At 39.6% G+C, this 16,432-nt stretch overlaps 1 long non-coding RNA gene across 1 annotated transcript; it reads right to left on the reverse strand.

The window, feature by feature from the left end:
• Window positions 1-5,294: 5,294 nt before the first annotated feature.
• On the reverse strand, window positions 5,295-8,707 carry LOC132344870 (uncharacterized). Its single transcript, XR_009493908.1, has 3 exons — window positions 8,534-8,707; window positions 8,237-8,452; window positions 5,295-8,140 (listed from the first exon to the last, which is right to left on the reverse strand). It is a non-coding gene; the product is annotated as an uncharacterized lncRNA (long non-coding RNA).
• Window positions 8,708-16,432: the final 7,725 nt, after the last annotated feature.

Here is a 16,432-nt window from a genome sequence, read left to right on the forward strand (position 1 = left end):
GAAGCAGACACCATATTCACAAGAGAAAATGTGTGGTAAAGAATTAACTTAGAAGGCCTGGGACTATCAGTATTAGAAAAGCCTGATAGCAAGGGTGGCCCTTTACTGGCATCTGGGAAATTGGCTCTCAGAGTGTTTTTGGTCAATAGTTACCTGATAAGGGTGGTTCACTGTGCCTGAACTTTATGAACAATGCAGTTTATGCTGTCTGTCTTTTCCCCTGAGAGTCTGGAATTGTGGAACAGTTAGCAGAGTATGCTATGTGACCATATTCCAATAAAAATTTAGGGTGCTAAGTCTCTATTGAGATTTCCTGAGAGACATTGAAAATGTTGTCTCAAATCATTTTTGGAAAAATTAACTGTCATGTGACTCCTCTTGCAAGTTTGTGCCTGATTTCTTCTAGACATCTCCCCATGTGCCTTTTCCCTTTTCTGATTTTGCTCTGTATCGTTTTACCATAGTGAACTGTATCTGTGAATATGGCCACATGCTAAATTCTGTGATTAACTCTATTGAATTACCAAACCTGAATGTATTACTTTGTCAAGAAAGGTCCATCTAGTCAAGGCTGTGGTTTTTCCAGTAGTCATGTACGGATGTGAGAGTTAGACTATAAAGGAAGCTGAGCGCCAAAGAATTGATGCTTCTGAACTGTGGTGTTGGAGAAGACTCTTGAGAGTCCCTTGGACTGCAAGGAGATCCAACCAGTCCATCCTAAAGGAGATTAGTCCTGGGTGTTCACTGGAAGGACTGACGTTGAAGCTGAAACTCCAATACTTTGGCCACCTGATGTGAAGAGCTGACTCATTTGAAAAGACCCTGATGCTGGGAAAGATTGAGGGCTGGAGGAGAAGGGGACGACAGAGGATGAGATGGTTGGATGGCATCACTGACTCAATGGACATGGGTGTGGGTAGACTCTGGCAGTTGGTGATGGATAGGAAGGCCTGGTGTGCTGTGATTCATGAGGTCACAAAGAGTTGGACACGAATGAGCGACTGAACTGAACTGAACTGAACTGAATGTGTCTTTAGGGACTCCTCAACACAGGGACCTGAGAGAAAAGAACAAGCCTACAAATATAACCCATATCAGCTATTCAGAAAAGTCAACTGAGTTTTGCCAAATATACAAATAGTGAATTATAGTATTGTACACTTGAAACGAATATAATGTTGCATGCCAATTTTGTTGTTGTTGTTTAGTCACTGATTGTGTCCAACTCTCTTGTGACCCCATGGACTGTAGCCTACCTGGCTCCTCCCTCCATGGGATTTCCCAGGCAAGAATACTGGAGTGGGTTGCCATTTCCTTCTCTACAGGATCTTCCCCACCCAGGGATCAAACATGCATCATCTGCATTGGCAGGTGGGTTCTTTATCACTGAGCCAACTTGGAAGTCCTAAGTCAATTATACATCAAAAAATGAAAAACAAAAATCAAGTCCTCCATTAAAAAATATACATTGAAATAATATAATGGCTTAAAGAATGAATATAATAGCTTAAAAGAGAAGACATTCTAGCAAAGCAAATTACTTAAGAAAAATATCTAGATAACACAGAGAAAAATAAGAAAAAATATAAAATAAAAATGAAACTACTCTAACTGACTTGAAAATATTTGAGAAGGTATTTTATCAAAAAAATCTTCAAAATAGATAATCAGAGGGAAAAAAAAGCTCTCAGAAAGTAAACATGTAATTGAATAATTTAAAAAATGCTTATTTTGAAAGTATGTTAAAAATGACTATGTTAAGTCATTATTTCTTAACATAGAGAAAATAACAAAGAAATTTGGAGGAAGTAATCAGACATAAATAATAAATGCAGGTGGTTCTAAGTCTTGTAAATTCCAAAATGAGAGAGAGGAAAAATAGAGAGGAATAAATTTTCAGGGAAAATGGAAACAAAGTTTCCAGGGTAGAAAAGAATCATGGATCTTCATATTAAGATGTTCATAGTGAACATAATAAAAGAAATCCAGAGACAGACATACTATCATGAAATTTCAGAGCACCAAGGATGAAGAAATAGTGTTAAAAGGTAGCAGAGAGGAAGAAAAAGTTCCAGCTATACAAGAATGTGATTTAGACTGGCATCTAATATCTCATCAGCAAAATTAAATTCTAGAAGGCAAAAAAGCAGATCTCCCAAATTTTTAATTAAAATTATTTTTAACCTTGAATTCTATAACCAAACTATTAATAAAATAAGTAGACAAATTATGTCTTCCCTGAAATGAAAGAATCAATTAACTATTTGGGGATTAGTCTGAACAAAAGGAGGTAGAAAAACAAGAAAAGGAAAATACTCACTGAAACAAATGATGAAACTAACCCAAGAATCCAGTAAAAAGGATCCCAGAGATGGCACTTTTATAAAGTACCTGCCATAATTAGATTAGAAAATCACTGGATTAAAAAAAATTTTTTTTTAAGGTGATCTGGAAGAACAGTGATCTGGGTAAGTCAGGTCATCTGGGCTTCCCTGGTGGCTCAGAGGTTAAAGCGTCTGCCTGGAATGCGGGAGCCCCGCGTTCGATCCCTGGGTCCGGAAGCTCCCCTGGAGAAGGAAATGGCAACCCACTCCAGTACTCTTGCTTGGAGAATCCCATGGAGGGAGGAGCCAGGTAGGCTACAGTCCATGGGGTCGCAAAGAGTCGGACACGACTGAGCGACTTCACTAAAACTAAAGGAAGAACAGTGAAGTAGATGGCAAGAAACATAGAGTATGAGTAAAACTTTCGGTACAGATGTTATGAGCAGTAAGGCATATATTTTTTCTCCCAATGAGAAGAAACACAAGAGAAAATGTAAAACTGTATAAGGTACTTATGGTACAGATTCCCAGAAAAGTAAAATATAGTAAAGTATTTGAAAATGAATAATGTATAAGGAAAGAAAATCCTTTTGGTCTGGAGTGTCTTCTTATATTGGAATTTTGATGGTTTCAGCATACAGGCTTGCTTTGAGGTAAATCACATTTCTATGGCCCTAGTATGTACATATCATATATTGTTCTTCAAATTTTGGAATAGACCTAGAAACAAAGCCTGAGAGATTTCAAATGATTATAGGATAAACAGTAGTGGGATTGCATAGTGAATCTGTTCACTGATGAATTTCAGGCATCACAATTCTTTCTGGTCATATAGTAGCTACACAGTAAGCATTTCTGATTGAATGAATAAAACTAGATATAAAAGAAGTATACAAAAACCGTAATTGCTTACAAATTAGAACACTGTACAATATTTTGATAAATGGGATTTAAAAGAAAACAGCAAACTATCTAGAAAGCAATTGCTGTGGATTGAATGTTTGTGTACTCCCAAAATTTGTGTGTTGAAATTCTAAACCCCAATTTGATGGTAATAGTAGATGGGCCATTGGGAGGTGATTAGGTCATTGAAGGGAAATATTCATAAACGGGATTTTTATCTTGTAAGAAGAGCAATAAAGAGCCTCCCAGCATCAGAACTATGAGGATAAATGTTTGTTGTTTAAGCCACCCAGTCTATGGTATGGGCTTCCCTGGTGGCTCGTTGGTAAAGAATCCACCTGCAATGCAGAGATGTGGGTTCAATTCCTGGGTCAGGAAGATCCCCTGGAGAAGGAAATGGCAACCCACACCAGTATTCTTGCCTGGGAAATCCCATGGACAGAGGATTCTGGCATGCTGCAGTCCCTGAGGTCACAAAAGACTTGGACACAACCTAGCAACTAAGCAACAGTCTATGATATATTTGTTATATCATCTCAAACTGACTAAGACAGCAATGAAAGAAGACATTACACCAAAATCTGCAGGCCCAGGGAAGTCTGTATTCATGAGGAAATGTTTGGCTTTGTTTACCTTTATAAGTAAAGAAGAGAGGAAAAGTAGAGAACAGAACAAAATAATTGAATACACACGTAAAGATAGTTGGATGATATGGGGTAGGGTGGGAGGAAGCTCAAGGAGGGAATACACGTATATTACAGTTGATTCATGTTCTTTGGCAGAAACGAACACGACATTGTAAAGCAATTATTCTCCAATTGAATTTAAAAGTTGAGTACACAATAAAAAATAATATTAAGAAAGTATATAATAAAATCTAAAATAGTTAAAAGCAAAACAGTAGGACAGAGTCAAAGTAAATACAAAGTCTTTGTGAAAGACTAAGGAAAACAGATACTCTCCTCACTGGAATGGTAAAAAAGAGAGAAAACCAAACACACAAGACTAAGAATGACAGGAATAGCCAGGAGGTTATATCTTAACTCAGGAGGTTAAGATAATTATAAAAGAATATTGCATGAACTTTATGACTGCACATTTGAAAAAATGCAGAAAACAGATAGCTCTTGGCAAAACATTAATGATCAATGTTTACAAGAGAATGCCAAAGAAAACCGAAAAGGCAAAAATATACACAACTAGCATAGACACTATGACCTAAAAAGTTGACTAAATAGCTACCAATGAAAAAAGCTATATAAGACGACATGGTTACATGTGTCAGTTGCTGAATACAGATTGTAAGTGTGCAAGATACAGAACTGAGGATGTCATTCTAGAAATTCTGTCCCCACAGACGACTAAGAAAAGAAGCAAGGTTTAGCATGCGGAACGTGAATTCAGAGAACTGGAGGCTGAGGAAGAGCTTCTCCTATAATCCTGATGAAAAGGGGAAAGTTGCTAGTCACTCAGTTGTGTCCGACTCTGTGTAACCCCATGGATTTTAAACTCAGTAAGCTCCTCTGTCCATGGGATTCTCCAGGCAAGAATACTGGAGTGGGTTGTCATTCCCTTCTCCAGGGGATCTTTCCAACCCAGTGATTGAACTCGGGTATCCTACATTGCAGGTAGATTTTTTACTGCCTGAGCCACCAGGGAAACCCTATATTCCTGATAAAGATGGCAAAATGAAACATCTAAGAACCCTGGGCCAAAAACCCCAGCTGTTCTGTAGGAGCTTGGGAAGAAACTGCCAGATTTAGCTGCTTGAGCTTTAGACTCTTGCTCAGGAACAGTGATGACAGTTTCCAAAACCTGCTGGTTTATGGGGCTAATTCTATTCGGCTGAGTAGCTTCACTGCCACTGAGCTTAGAAGAAAAGGTAGCTGATAGCACTGAATATGGTTTGTTTGATCTAAAGGTCAACATACTGGGCTTCCCTGGTGGCTCAATGGTAAAGACTCTGCCTACTATGGCAGGAGACATGGGTTTGATCCCTGGTCTGGGAAGACCCCATATGCCACAGAGCAACTAAGCGTGTGCTCTAGTGGCTGGGAACCGCAACTACTGAAGCCAGGGCACCCTAGAACCCATGCCCCTTCACAAGAGAAGCCACCGCAATGAGAAGCCCCAGCACCACAACTGCAGAGTAGCTCCTACTCATCACAACTAGAAAAAAGCCCTGTCTAGCAACAAAGACCCAGCACAGCCAAATATAAATAAATAAAATTATTTTAAAAATAAATAAAAGTCAACATACCAGACAGATAAAATGAATGCCTTTTATTCTCATGCTCTGTAAGACTGATTTTTAAAGTTTTTCACATCAACATACTCCAAATATGACAATTTCCATTTGTGACTATTAAAAAAACTTTTATCAAAAACATTTTCATGACTTACATTGTTATTTGATGCAATTACTGGGCATTCATTTGTATTTCAAAAAGAAATTTTCTATAAAGGTTTTCTTTATTAGTGTTTAAAAAATCAATTTAGACTACAAAAGCAGTGACTCATATTTTATTTTGATATTATTTGTCAGTTCAGTTGACAATTGAGTAGCTTTTAAAAAGTAATTGATGTTAGTGCTTTAGGAATTGAAATATTATGGACAGATCATGTGAGAGAAAGTGAAGTGGCATTTGCCTTTTATTAATATCTATAAATGGAAAAAGAAAAGTAGAATATGAAGGTGGTACAAATTCTAGTATATGAGTATATAATAAAGTCAAAATCTTTTGAAAAATAATAGCAATCTTTTCAACAGAATTAACTTTTTCACATGGTATCACATTTTAAATTCACAAAAGAAAAATAATCATTCAGAATAATTATGAACGCTTATGCATTCACTTAAGTAATTAATATATAGGTAATCCCAATTTTCCAGTGTTAGTAAGTTTCAGTAAAACTTTAGAAAAATGAAGCAATTTCAGTTTAGTGTAAGAATTCAATTGTTTCTTCCAACTTTAAAAATGTTCTATTATAACCAATTTGTTTCAAATTTAGTGACATGGAAATGACTGTATCAATTCTTTTTAACCCATAACATATAAACGTTTTTATTCATTTGGACCCTTAAGATGAAAATACCCTTCGCCACAATAATGCTTAACAATACTTCCTTATAGGGGATATTAGAGGCTTCCCTGGTGGCTCAGCAGGGAAATCACTGCAGATGGTGATTGCAGCCATGAAATTAAAAGACGCTTACTCCTTGGAAGAAAAGTTATGACCAACCTAGATAGCATATTGAAAAGCAGAGACATTACTTTGCCAACAAAGGTCCGTCTAGTCAAGGCTACGGTTTTTCCAGTGGTCATGTATGGATGTGAGAGTTGGACTGTGAAGAAGGCTGAGCGCCGAAGAATTGATGCTTTTGAACTGTGGTGTTGGAGAAGACTCTTGAGAGTCCCTTGGACTGCAAGAAGATCCAACCAATCCATTCTGAAGGAGATCAGCCCTGGGATGTCTTTGAAGGGAAACATGCTGAAACTGAAACTCCAGTACTTTGGCCACCTCATGTGAAGAGTTGACTCATTGGAAAAGACTGATGCTGGGAGGGATTGGGGGCAGGAAGAGAAGGGGACGACAGAGGATGAGATGGCTGGATGGAATCACTGACTCGATGGACATGAGTCTGAGTGAATTCTGGGAGTTGGTGATGGATAGGGAGGCCTGGTGTGCTGCGATTCATGGGGTTGCAGGGAGTCGGACAGGACTGAGCAATTGAACTGAACTGAACTGGTGGCTCAGCAGTAAAGAATCTGCCTGCAAAGCAGGAGACCTGGGTTCGATCCCTGGGTCGGGAAGATCCTCCAGAAGAGGGCATGGCAACTCAGTCCAGCAACTCTTCCCATGGATAGGGCAGCCTGATAGGCTACAGTCCATAGGGTCGTACAGAGTCGGACACAACTGGAGTGACTAAGCAGCAGCAGCAGGGGATATTAGAGTGTTGTGATTAAGTATGTGGGTTCTGGATTCAGCATGCCTGCTATAAAATTCTGACTTTGTCCCTTCCCAACTATGTGCTAATTACTTAACATCTTCAAGCTCTAGTTTTCTCATCTCTAAAGTGGAAATAATAATAGTTGGAAGAATTGAACGAAATAACCTATGAGAAACACTTAGGAAAATGCCTTGCAAACAGTAAGTACCAAATGAATACTAGTTATTACTATGTAAAGTATGCCATGCCTATGTTTAGAGGACCCCATGGGAACATGACAGGACTACAGAACTCTCTGCCTCCAAACAGCTTTTGTCTGCAATTAAAGCCCATGTGGTAGAGTGAACGATATACTGGATTTTATAATACATTGGAATCTGTCTCTTACAAACGATGTGACTTTAGAAAACTTATCTAAAATAGCTACACAGTTTACTGAAAAGATCAAAGTGGATCATACACATGAACCACATAGGTTCATATATATATATAAATAGGATTGAATATAATTGTTCCCAGTCAGGTTTACATCTTTGGATTAGGGCAATATTTCTCAAACTTTTTTTTTTTTTTTAAGCTGAGGAATTCCCCATTCAAATGAATTTTTACAAAGCTCCAGCTGGACTTAGATCACCCTAAGCATTAGTAACTTGATTGAAGGGGACTGATTTAGCTCATTTTTTGTTTTTTGAGGTCTCTAAAGTTTTCTCTAGCTTTCTGATATATTCTTTATAAATCAGCTCTAGTACCATATTTTCTGTAAGAAGAAAGCATCTAACAAAATATATTAGTCTCAGGGTCCAGTAGGGTAAAACAAACCAAAACCCCAACCAAGCGATGTCATAAATGGAATGTAATAGAAAGAAATAGTTACCTAGGTAGTATAAGGCCAACACATGAAAACCACAGGATATGGGTTACCAAGAAATAGTATCTTCAGAAAGAAGCTACTACACAAAACCTGGGAAAACAGAGACAAAGTAGGAGTATTCAGAACCTAAAAGCATAGATGTATCGATCTATGGAACTGAGCTTGAGTCCTATGGATGGAACCCACCTGGCTGCTGATGGCTCTTATAAAGGACCAAGATGAATATGGTGTGGGAGTCTTGAAAGTAGCTAGAAGCTGAAACCAATGCCTGCTGCTGTGGCAACACTCCATTGCTAAGAAACACTGCCAAGCTCAGCAAGAAACATACAAAGGAGGAAGTCCCTTGTCTCCTCCTCCTGCCTCTCTTCTTGTCTTCTTCTTCAGATGAAATACAGTCCCAGGCTGAGTTAGAGAGAAAGTATGAAAGAGTGAATCTGTAGCCAAGAGATAACAGCTAAACAATGTGCACACAGAATTAGTTACCTTTTCCTTCTTTACATTCTGGTTTTGCAATATCTTGTTTATATTTGCCACTTTGACAGATATGCTCTATTATATTTGGAGATGTCACTCATCCACGAGACTCAGTTCAGTACAGTTGATATGAGTACAATGAACACTCATAGACTGACTGTTATTTCTAACCAGTCAGATGTTGATGTTATAAAGGTGACTATGATGCAATTTTGTTCTTGTAAACTGGGTCTGTAACCTGATGTTTTCAATACAATGAAATACAAACACAATGATTACCTGGCTACTAATAGGCCCAGAAGAGGAACAATTTGTCAAGTCTCTGGCAGGAAAGAATAATTTTTTAAAAAGACATGAGAAAAGGATGCTTGAATGGAAGTTGAGTTTAATCTTGACAGATGAGGACAGGTGCAGAGGTGATGGCCTGGACAATTAGTTCTATTAGAGCATAAAGTGTAACCTAAGGAGTGAGAAGACTGGAGATATAGACAGGGGATTGTGCCTTATTTCTACATATAACTCCAATCATTTGTGTGATGTCAGATACATATTTAAACACTCAATAAATACTTGGACAGAAAACATGGGGAGTAGTGGGTGGATGTGGAGTACATTTCTCTCCACATATACATCAGGAATACACCTTCAGACACAGAAGTGCATGCACAACACCAACTGAGAGTGGACAGGGGTACCTGACCAGTAGAAGAAGATACATACAACCATACAAAACTCGGTAGGAACTAGGGGGAAAAACAGGAGTGTTAGAAGGACTGGACCTCCTCTCAGGAGGTGGGGGAACTGAAGCACAGGTCCAACACCCACATCGGGGTAATCGTCTGAGTCAGAGGAGAAACATTTAAGGCTGAGAGTGAAACAGCAGATCTGTGGCAGCCAAATGGAATGAGCATAAGACAGTCCTTGCCACAGCCATATATACCCCGGATAGGGATGCAGGTCCTCTAGAAGGCACAGTGGCTGGGAGATTGAGTCTAGGAGTTGTGAGCAATCGCAGGGTGAGGGCAGCTGTTGACTGCCGAGAGACGAATCAAGTGGATACAAAGGAGAAGATTGTGGTGGGAAATGCCTGTGGAGGAAAGCCAGGCAGCCATGGAAGCAAGGCAATACTGCTGAGTCACACATAGGAGGTGGAGCCATCACCATAGCCTCTCTCTCCCCACATGCCAGCATTGGCACCTGAACAACAGAGAGGCTGGCCCATCAAACACCTGTAGCACTGAACTACAGAGTAGGACCCCAGGCAAGGGAGCTTTCTAAGTGCCTGAATGGAGAAAGACTGAAAGACGGAATTATGGAGAAAGACTGGCCAAAGAGGTCTTCTGAATGCCAGCTACAAGAGGCTTGTAAAAAGACTCTAATAAGGCCATAACTCCTGTCACTGAGGCAGTCTGTGTCCCTGAACGCTTGGCACCACCAGGGTCCCTGAAATCCAAGCAGCTGTGCCACCTTCACACTCAACCCTCACTGGGGCAGAGCTATCACAGGCAAAAAAAGTCTTGCATGTAAGCATGCAGGGTGCTTTGGTCATGTCCAACTCTTTGTAACCCTGTGAACTGTGGCCTGCCAGGCTTCTCTGTCAGGGGTTTCTCCAGGCAAGAATACTGGAATGTATTGGCCAGTACTGGTTGTCATACTCTCCTAGACCACTATATTTCCTTCTGCCTTAGCTACCAACTCCCCTGAGTACCTGGTGCTGCCAGAACCCCTGCAATCCAAGCAGTTTGCACCACCTCCACACCTGGCCCTCCACAGGGGCAAACCCAAGTCCACCAGGGCAGCCTCAGGAGCAAACCCCAGTGGATGACCCACATGCAGAGGTGGAAATAAAACCATAATTGAAATCCGGGAGCAGTGTGGCTAAGGAATAAGACCCAAAACCTTCCGACTAGCTGTATAAGCTGCAGATTAAATCCTCATGATCAACTAGCCAGACTCTGTGTCTATGGACTATATAAAAGGACATTGAGAGCTCTCACAAAAGAAAATGCACTAGTTCTGATAGCTGGAGATAATGGAGGCAAGAACACACAGGAGTAAGACCAGATTAGAATCTGAGCTGCCCCTATAGTAGATCCAGAGACCAGCACAGTGTTGGAGGGCATCCTATGGAGGTGAGGCGGAATGTGACTTCCAGCGAAGGAAAGGACTCTAACAGCAGTGACTCAAGAAAAACATTTATTATTCTTTCATTTTGACTTGTTCTGTGGATTCTTTTGGATTTGTTTCTATTTTCTTTTTCTCCCCTGGCCCCAACTCCCGCCACTGTAGTTGTTGATTTTATTGGCACTATGAAATCTAATTAAGGTTTTGAGTTTTTTTTTTTTTCAATCACACTTTTCATTGTTGTTATAAACCCCTGCCTCTATGTTGGGCTTTTGCAGTTCTATGAGTTTTCCTTTTTTTCCTTTTTCTTTCTACTTCCTGTTTTTTGTCTCTTTTTTTAATCTTAATTTTTAATTTTTTAAAAACCTATTACTATTTTGTCTACATTTATTCCTTTGTTTGCTTTTCCTTCTGTTCTTTTCCCCTTGCAGTTAATCTTTAATGTATAAAAAATCTTTATCTACCTCCATTTAACTTTGCATATCTATTCTTTCTTTCCTTTCCTCTTAACATATTTGTTAGTTTTGTTTTCATTGCTTTATTCCCCACTTGGTACCTTGCTTTAGTTTTGTTTTCCAGTTTGTGCTTTATTAGTTTTGTTCTTAACTGGTAGATATAATTTTTGGTTTCCTTTCTTGCCACATCAATCTATTGTATTTTATTTGTGTTGGACGTTTTGATTTTGCTTACAGGTGTATATGTATATGTGTACATTCCACTATTTTAATTATTATTTGCCTGATTTTGTAACTGCCATTTGTATGGGGTTCATCTTTGGTTTCCCATGGACAGAGGAGCCTGGTAGGCTGCAGTCCATGGGGTCGCGAAGAGTCAGACACGACTGAGCAACTTCACTTTCACTTTTCACTTTCATGCATTGGAGAAGGAAATGGCAACCCACTCCAGTGTTCTTGCCTGGAGAATCCCAGGGACGGGGAAGCCTGGTGGGCTGCCTTCTATGGGGTCGCACAGAGTCGGACACGACTGAAGCAACTTAGCAGCAGCAGCAGCATCTTTGGTTTCTCATTTTTGGATATTTGTTTTAATCTCACTTAATGCCATAGCAAACCACTTCTGGAATCTTCATTCTTGACTAGAGATCAAGCCCTGAGCCTTTGGAGTGGGAGCACTGATCCAAGACCCTAGACTAGGAGAGAACTAACCCTAGACGGCAGCCCATCAGGCTCCCCCGTCCCTGGGATTCTCCAGGCAAAAACACTGGAGTGGGTTGCCATTTCCTTCTCCAATGTATGAAAGTGAAAAGTGAAAGTGAAGTCACTCAGTCGTGTCTGACCCTCAGCGACCCCATGGACTGCAGCCTTCCAGGCTCCTCTGTCCATGGGATTTTCCAGGCAAGAGTAAGGGAGTGGGGTGCCATTGCCTTCTCTGAAGGAAATATCAGATAGTGACAACTCACACAAAGGAAACCACTTGAATATGAGACCCAGCATCACTTGACCACCAGTATAGGATGCCTCATCTAAACAACAAACAAAACAAAAATACAAACCCAATCATCAGCAGACAGGATTACCACCTCACTCAGCCTTGCCCATCAGAGGAATAATAAACGGAAAAAAAAAAAAAAAAAAAAAAAAACTCATTACAAATCTCACCCTATATGAAGCTTACACAAACCACTGGATCAAACTTAGGAGGGCAGAAACCAAAAGGAAGAAAGAATTAAACCTTGAAGCCTGGGAAAAGGAGACCTCAAACACCATAAATTAAAAAAAAATAATGAAAAGGCAGAGAAATACTACACAAATGAAAGAACAAATTAGAATCACGGAAGTCCAAATAAATGAAGAGGATATAGGCAAACTCCCTGAAAAACAATTTAGAATAATGATAGTAAAGATCAAAAACATTGAAAACAGAATGGAGAAAATGCAAGAATAAATTAACAAAGACATAGAAGAATTAAACTATAAGCATACAGAGAGAAACAACACAATTACTGAAATAAAAAATACTCTAGAAGGAATAAATAGTGGAATATCTGAAGTAGAAGAATGAATCAGTGAATGGGAAGATAAAATGGTGGAAATAACTTCTGAAGAGCAGAATAAAGTAAAAAGAATGAAAAGAACTGAGGATATTCTCAGAGACCTCTGGAACAATATCAAACGAACCAACATTCAAATTATAGGGGTCCCAGAAGAAGAAAGAAAGAAAGGGTATTAGGAAATTTTTGAAGAGATTATAACTGAAAATTTCCCCAACATGGAAAAAGAAATAGTCAACTCCAAAAGGCTCAAACAGTCCCATACAGGATAAATCCAAGGAGAAATATGCCAAAACACATACTAATCAAACTAACAAAGACTAAACACAATGGATATTAAAAGCTGCAAGAGAAAAGCAACAAGTAGCATACAATGGAAATCCCATATGTTTATCAGCTGATCTTTCAGCAGAAACTCTGCAGGCCAGAAGGGAATGGCAGGATATATTTAAAGTACTGAAAGGGAAAAGGCTAGAACCAAGATTACTCTACCTGACAAGGATGTCATTCAAAATCGATGGAGAAATAAAAAGCTTTTCAGACAAGCAAAAGTTAAGAGAGTTCAGTAACACCAAACTAGCTTTACAACAAATGTTAAATGGACATATATAGTCAAGAAATACAAGAGAAGAAAACAGATCTACAAAATCAAACCCCAAACAATTAAGAGAATGGCAATAGAAACATATATAGCAATGATTACTTTAAATGTAAACAGAATAAATGCTGCAACCAAAAGACACAGACTGGCTGAACGGGTACAAAAACAAGACCCATATATATATGCTGTCTACAAGAAACCCACTTCAGACCTCAAGACACATATAGACTGAAAGTGAGAGGATGGAAAAATATATTCCATGCAAATGGGAAGCAAAAGAAAGCTGGAGCAGTAATCCTCATATCAAACAAAATAGACCTTAAAATAAAGAATATTACAGGTGATAAGAAAGGACACTACATAATGATCAAGCGCTCAATCCAAGAGGAAGACATAACAATTGTAAATATCTATGCCTCCAACATAGGAGCACCTCAATACATAAGACAAACACTAACAGACTTAAAAGGAGAAACTGACAGTAACACAATAATAGTAGGAGACTTTCACACCCCAAACACACCAATGGACAGATCATCAAAGCAGAAAATTAATAAGGAAACACAAGTCTTAAATGATACATTAGATGAGATGGATCTCATTGATATGTTTAGGACATTCCATCCAAATGCACGAGCAAGGCTGAGAGGAGCTACTCACACCCAAGGGCAGGGGCATTGGCCGAGAGGAGCTACCCCACATCCCAGGTAAGGAGCAGTGGCTATGCTTTGCTGGAGCAGCCATGAAGACCCCACGTCCGAGGTAAGAGAAACCCAAGAAAGACGGTAGGTACTGAGAGAGATAATCAGAGGGCAGACAGACAGAAACTATAATCACAGACAACTAGCCAATCTGATCACATGGACCACAGCCTTGTCTAACTCAGTGACACTAAGCCATGCTGTGTGGGGCCACCCAGGTGGCCAGGTCATGATGGAGAGGTCTGACAGAATGTGGTGCACTGGAGAAGGGAATGGCAAACCACTTCAGTATTTTTGCCTTGAGAACCCCATGAATAGTATGAAAAGGCAAAAAGATAGGACGCTGAAAGATGAACTCCCCAGGTCAATAGGTGCCCAATATGCTCCTGGAGATCAGTGGATAAATAACTCCAGAAAAAATGAAGGGATGGAGCCAAAAAAAAACAACACCCAGTTGTGAATTGGACTGGTGATAGAAGCAAGATTCAAAGATATAAAGAGCAATATTGCATAGGAACCTGGAATATTAGGTCCATGAATCAAGGCAAATTGGAAGTGGTCAAACAGGAGATGACAAGACTGAACATCGACATTCTAGGAATCAGTGAACTAAGACGGACTGGAATGGGTGAATTTAACTCAGATGACCATTATATCTACTACTGTGGGCAGGAATCCCTTAAAAGAAATGGAGTAGCCATCATAATCAACAAAAAAGCCCAAAATGCAGGACTTGGATGCAATCTCAAAAACGACAGAATGATCTCTGTTTGTTTCTAAGGCAAACCATTCAATATCACGGTTATCCAAGTCTATGCCCCAACCAGTAATGCTGAAGAAGATGAAGTTGAACAGTTCTATGAAGACCTACAAGACCTTCTAGAACTAACACCCAAATGAGTTGTCCTTTTCATTATAGGGGAATGGAATGCAAAAGGAGGAAGTCAGGAAACACCTGGAATAACAGGTAAATTTGGCCTTGGAGTACAGAATGAAGCAGGGCAAAGGCTAATAGAGTTCTGCCAAGTGAATGCACTGGTCATAGCAAACACCCTCTTCCAACGACACGGGAGAAGACTTTACACATGGACATCACAAGAAGGTTGACACCAAAATCAGATTGATTATATTCTTTGCAGCCAGAGATGGAGAAGCTCTATACAGTGAGCAAAAACAAGACCAGGAGCTGACTGTGGCTCAGATCATGAACTCCTTATTGCTAAATACAGACTGAAATTGAAGACAGTGGAGAAAACCACTAGACCATTCAGGTATGACCTAAATCAAATCCCTTATGACTATACAGTAGAAGTGAGAAATAGATTTAAGGGCCTAGATCTGATAGATAGAGTGCCTGATGAACTATGGAATGAGGTTCGTGACATTGTGCAGGAGACAGGAATCAAGGCCATCCAAAAGAAAAGGAAATGCAAAAAAGCAAAATGGCTCACTGAGGAGGCCTTACAAATAGCTGTGAAAAAAAGGGGAGCATAAAGCAAAGGAGAAAAGGAAAGATATAAGCATTTGAATGCAGAGTTCCAAAGAATAGCAAGGAGAGATAAGAAAGCCTTCCTCAGAGATCAATGCAAAGAAATAGAGGAAAACAATAGAACAGGAAAGACTAGAGATCTCTTCAAGGAAATTAGAGATACCAAGGGAATATTTCATGCAAAGACGGGCTTCATAAGGGACAGAAATGGTATAGACCTAACAGAAGCAGAAGATATTAAGAAGAGGTAGCAAGAAAACACAGAAGAACTGTACAAAAAGAGATCTTCACGACTCAGATAATCACAATGGTGTGATCACTCACCTAGAGCCAGACATCCTGGAATGTGAAGGCAAGTAGCCTTAGGAAGTATTACTACAAACAAAGCTAGTGGAGGTGATGGAATTCCAGTTGAGCTATTTCAAATCCTGAAAGATGATGCTGTGAAAGTGCTGCACTCAATATGCCAACAAATTTGGAACACTCAGCAGTGGTCACAGGACTGGAAAAGGTCAGTTCTCATTCCAAACCCAAAGAAAGGAAATGCTAAAAGAATGCTCAAACTACCACACAATTGCACTCATCTCACATGCTAGTAAAGTAATGCTCATTATTCTCCAAGCCAGGCTTCAGCAATATGTGAACCTTGAACTTCCAGATGTTCAAGCTAGTTTTAGACAAGGCAGAGGAACCAGAGATCAAATTGCCAACATCCGCTGGATCATAGAAAAAGCAAGAGAGTTCCAGAAAAACATCTATTTCTGCTTTATTGACTATGCCAAAGCCTTTGACTGTGTGGATCACAAGAAACTGGAAAATTCTGAAAGAGATGGGAATACCAGACCATCTGACCTGCCTCTTGAGAAACCTGTATGCAGGTCAGGAAGCAACAGTTAGAACTGGACATGGAACAACAGACTGATTCCAAATAGGAAAAGGAGTACACCAAGGCTGAATATTGTCACCCTGCTCATTTAATTTCTAT

Source organism: Bos taurus, chromosome 3 (assembly GCF_002263795.3).
Source record: "Bos taurus isolate L1 Dominette 01449 registration number 42190680 breed Hereford chromosome 3, ARS-UCD2.0, whole genome shotgun sequence".
In the NCBI taxonomy this organism is placed as follows: Eukaryota; Metazoa; Chordata; class Mammalia; order Artiodactyla; family Bovidae; genus Bos; species Bos taurus.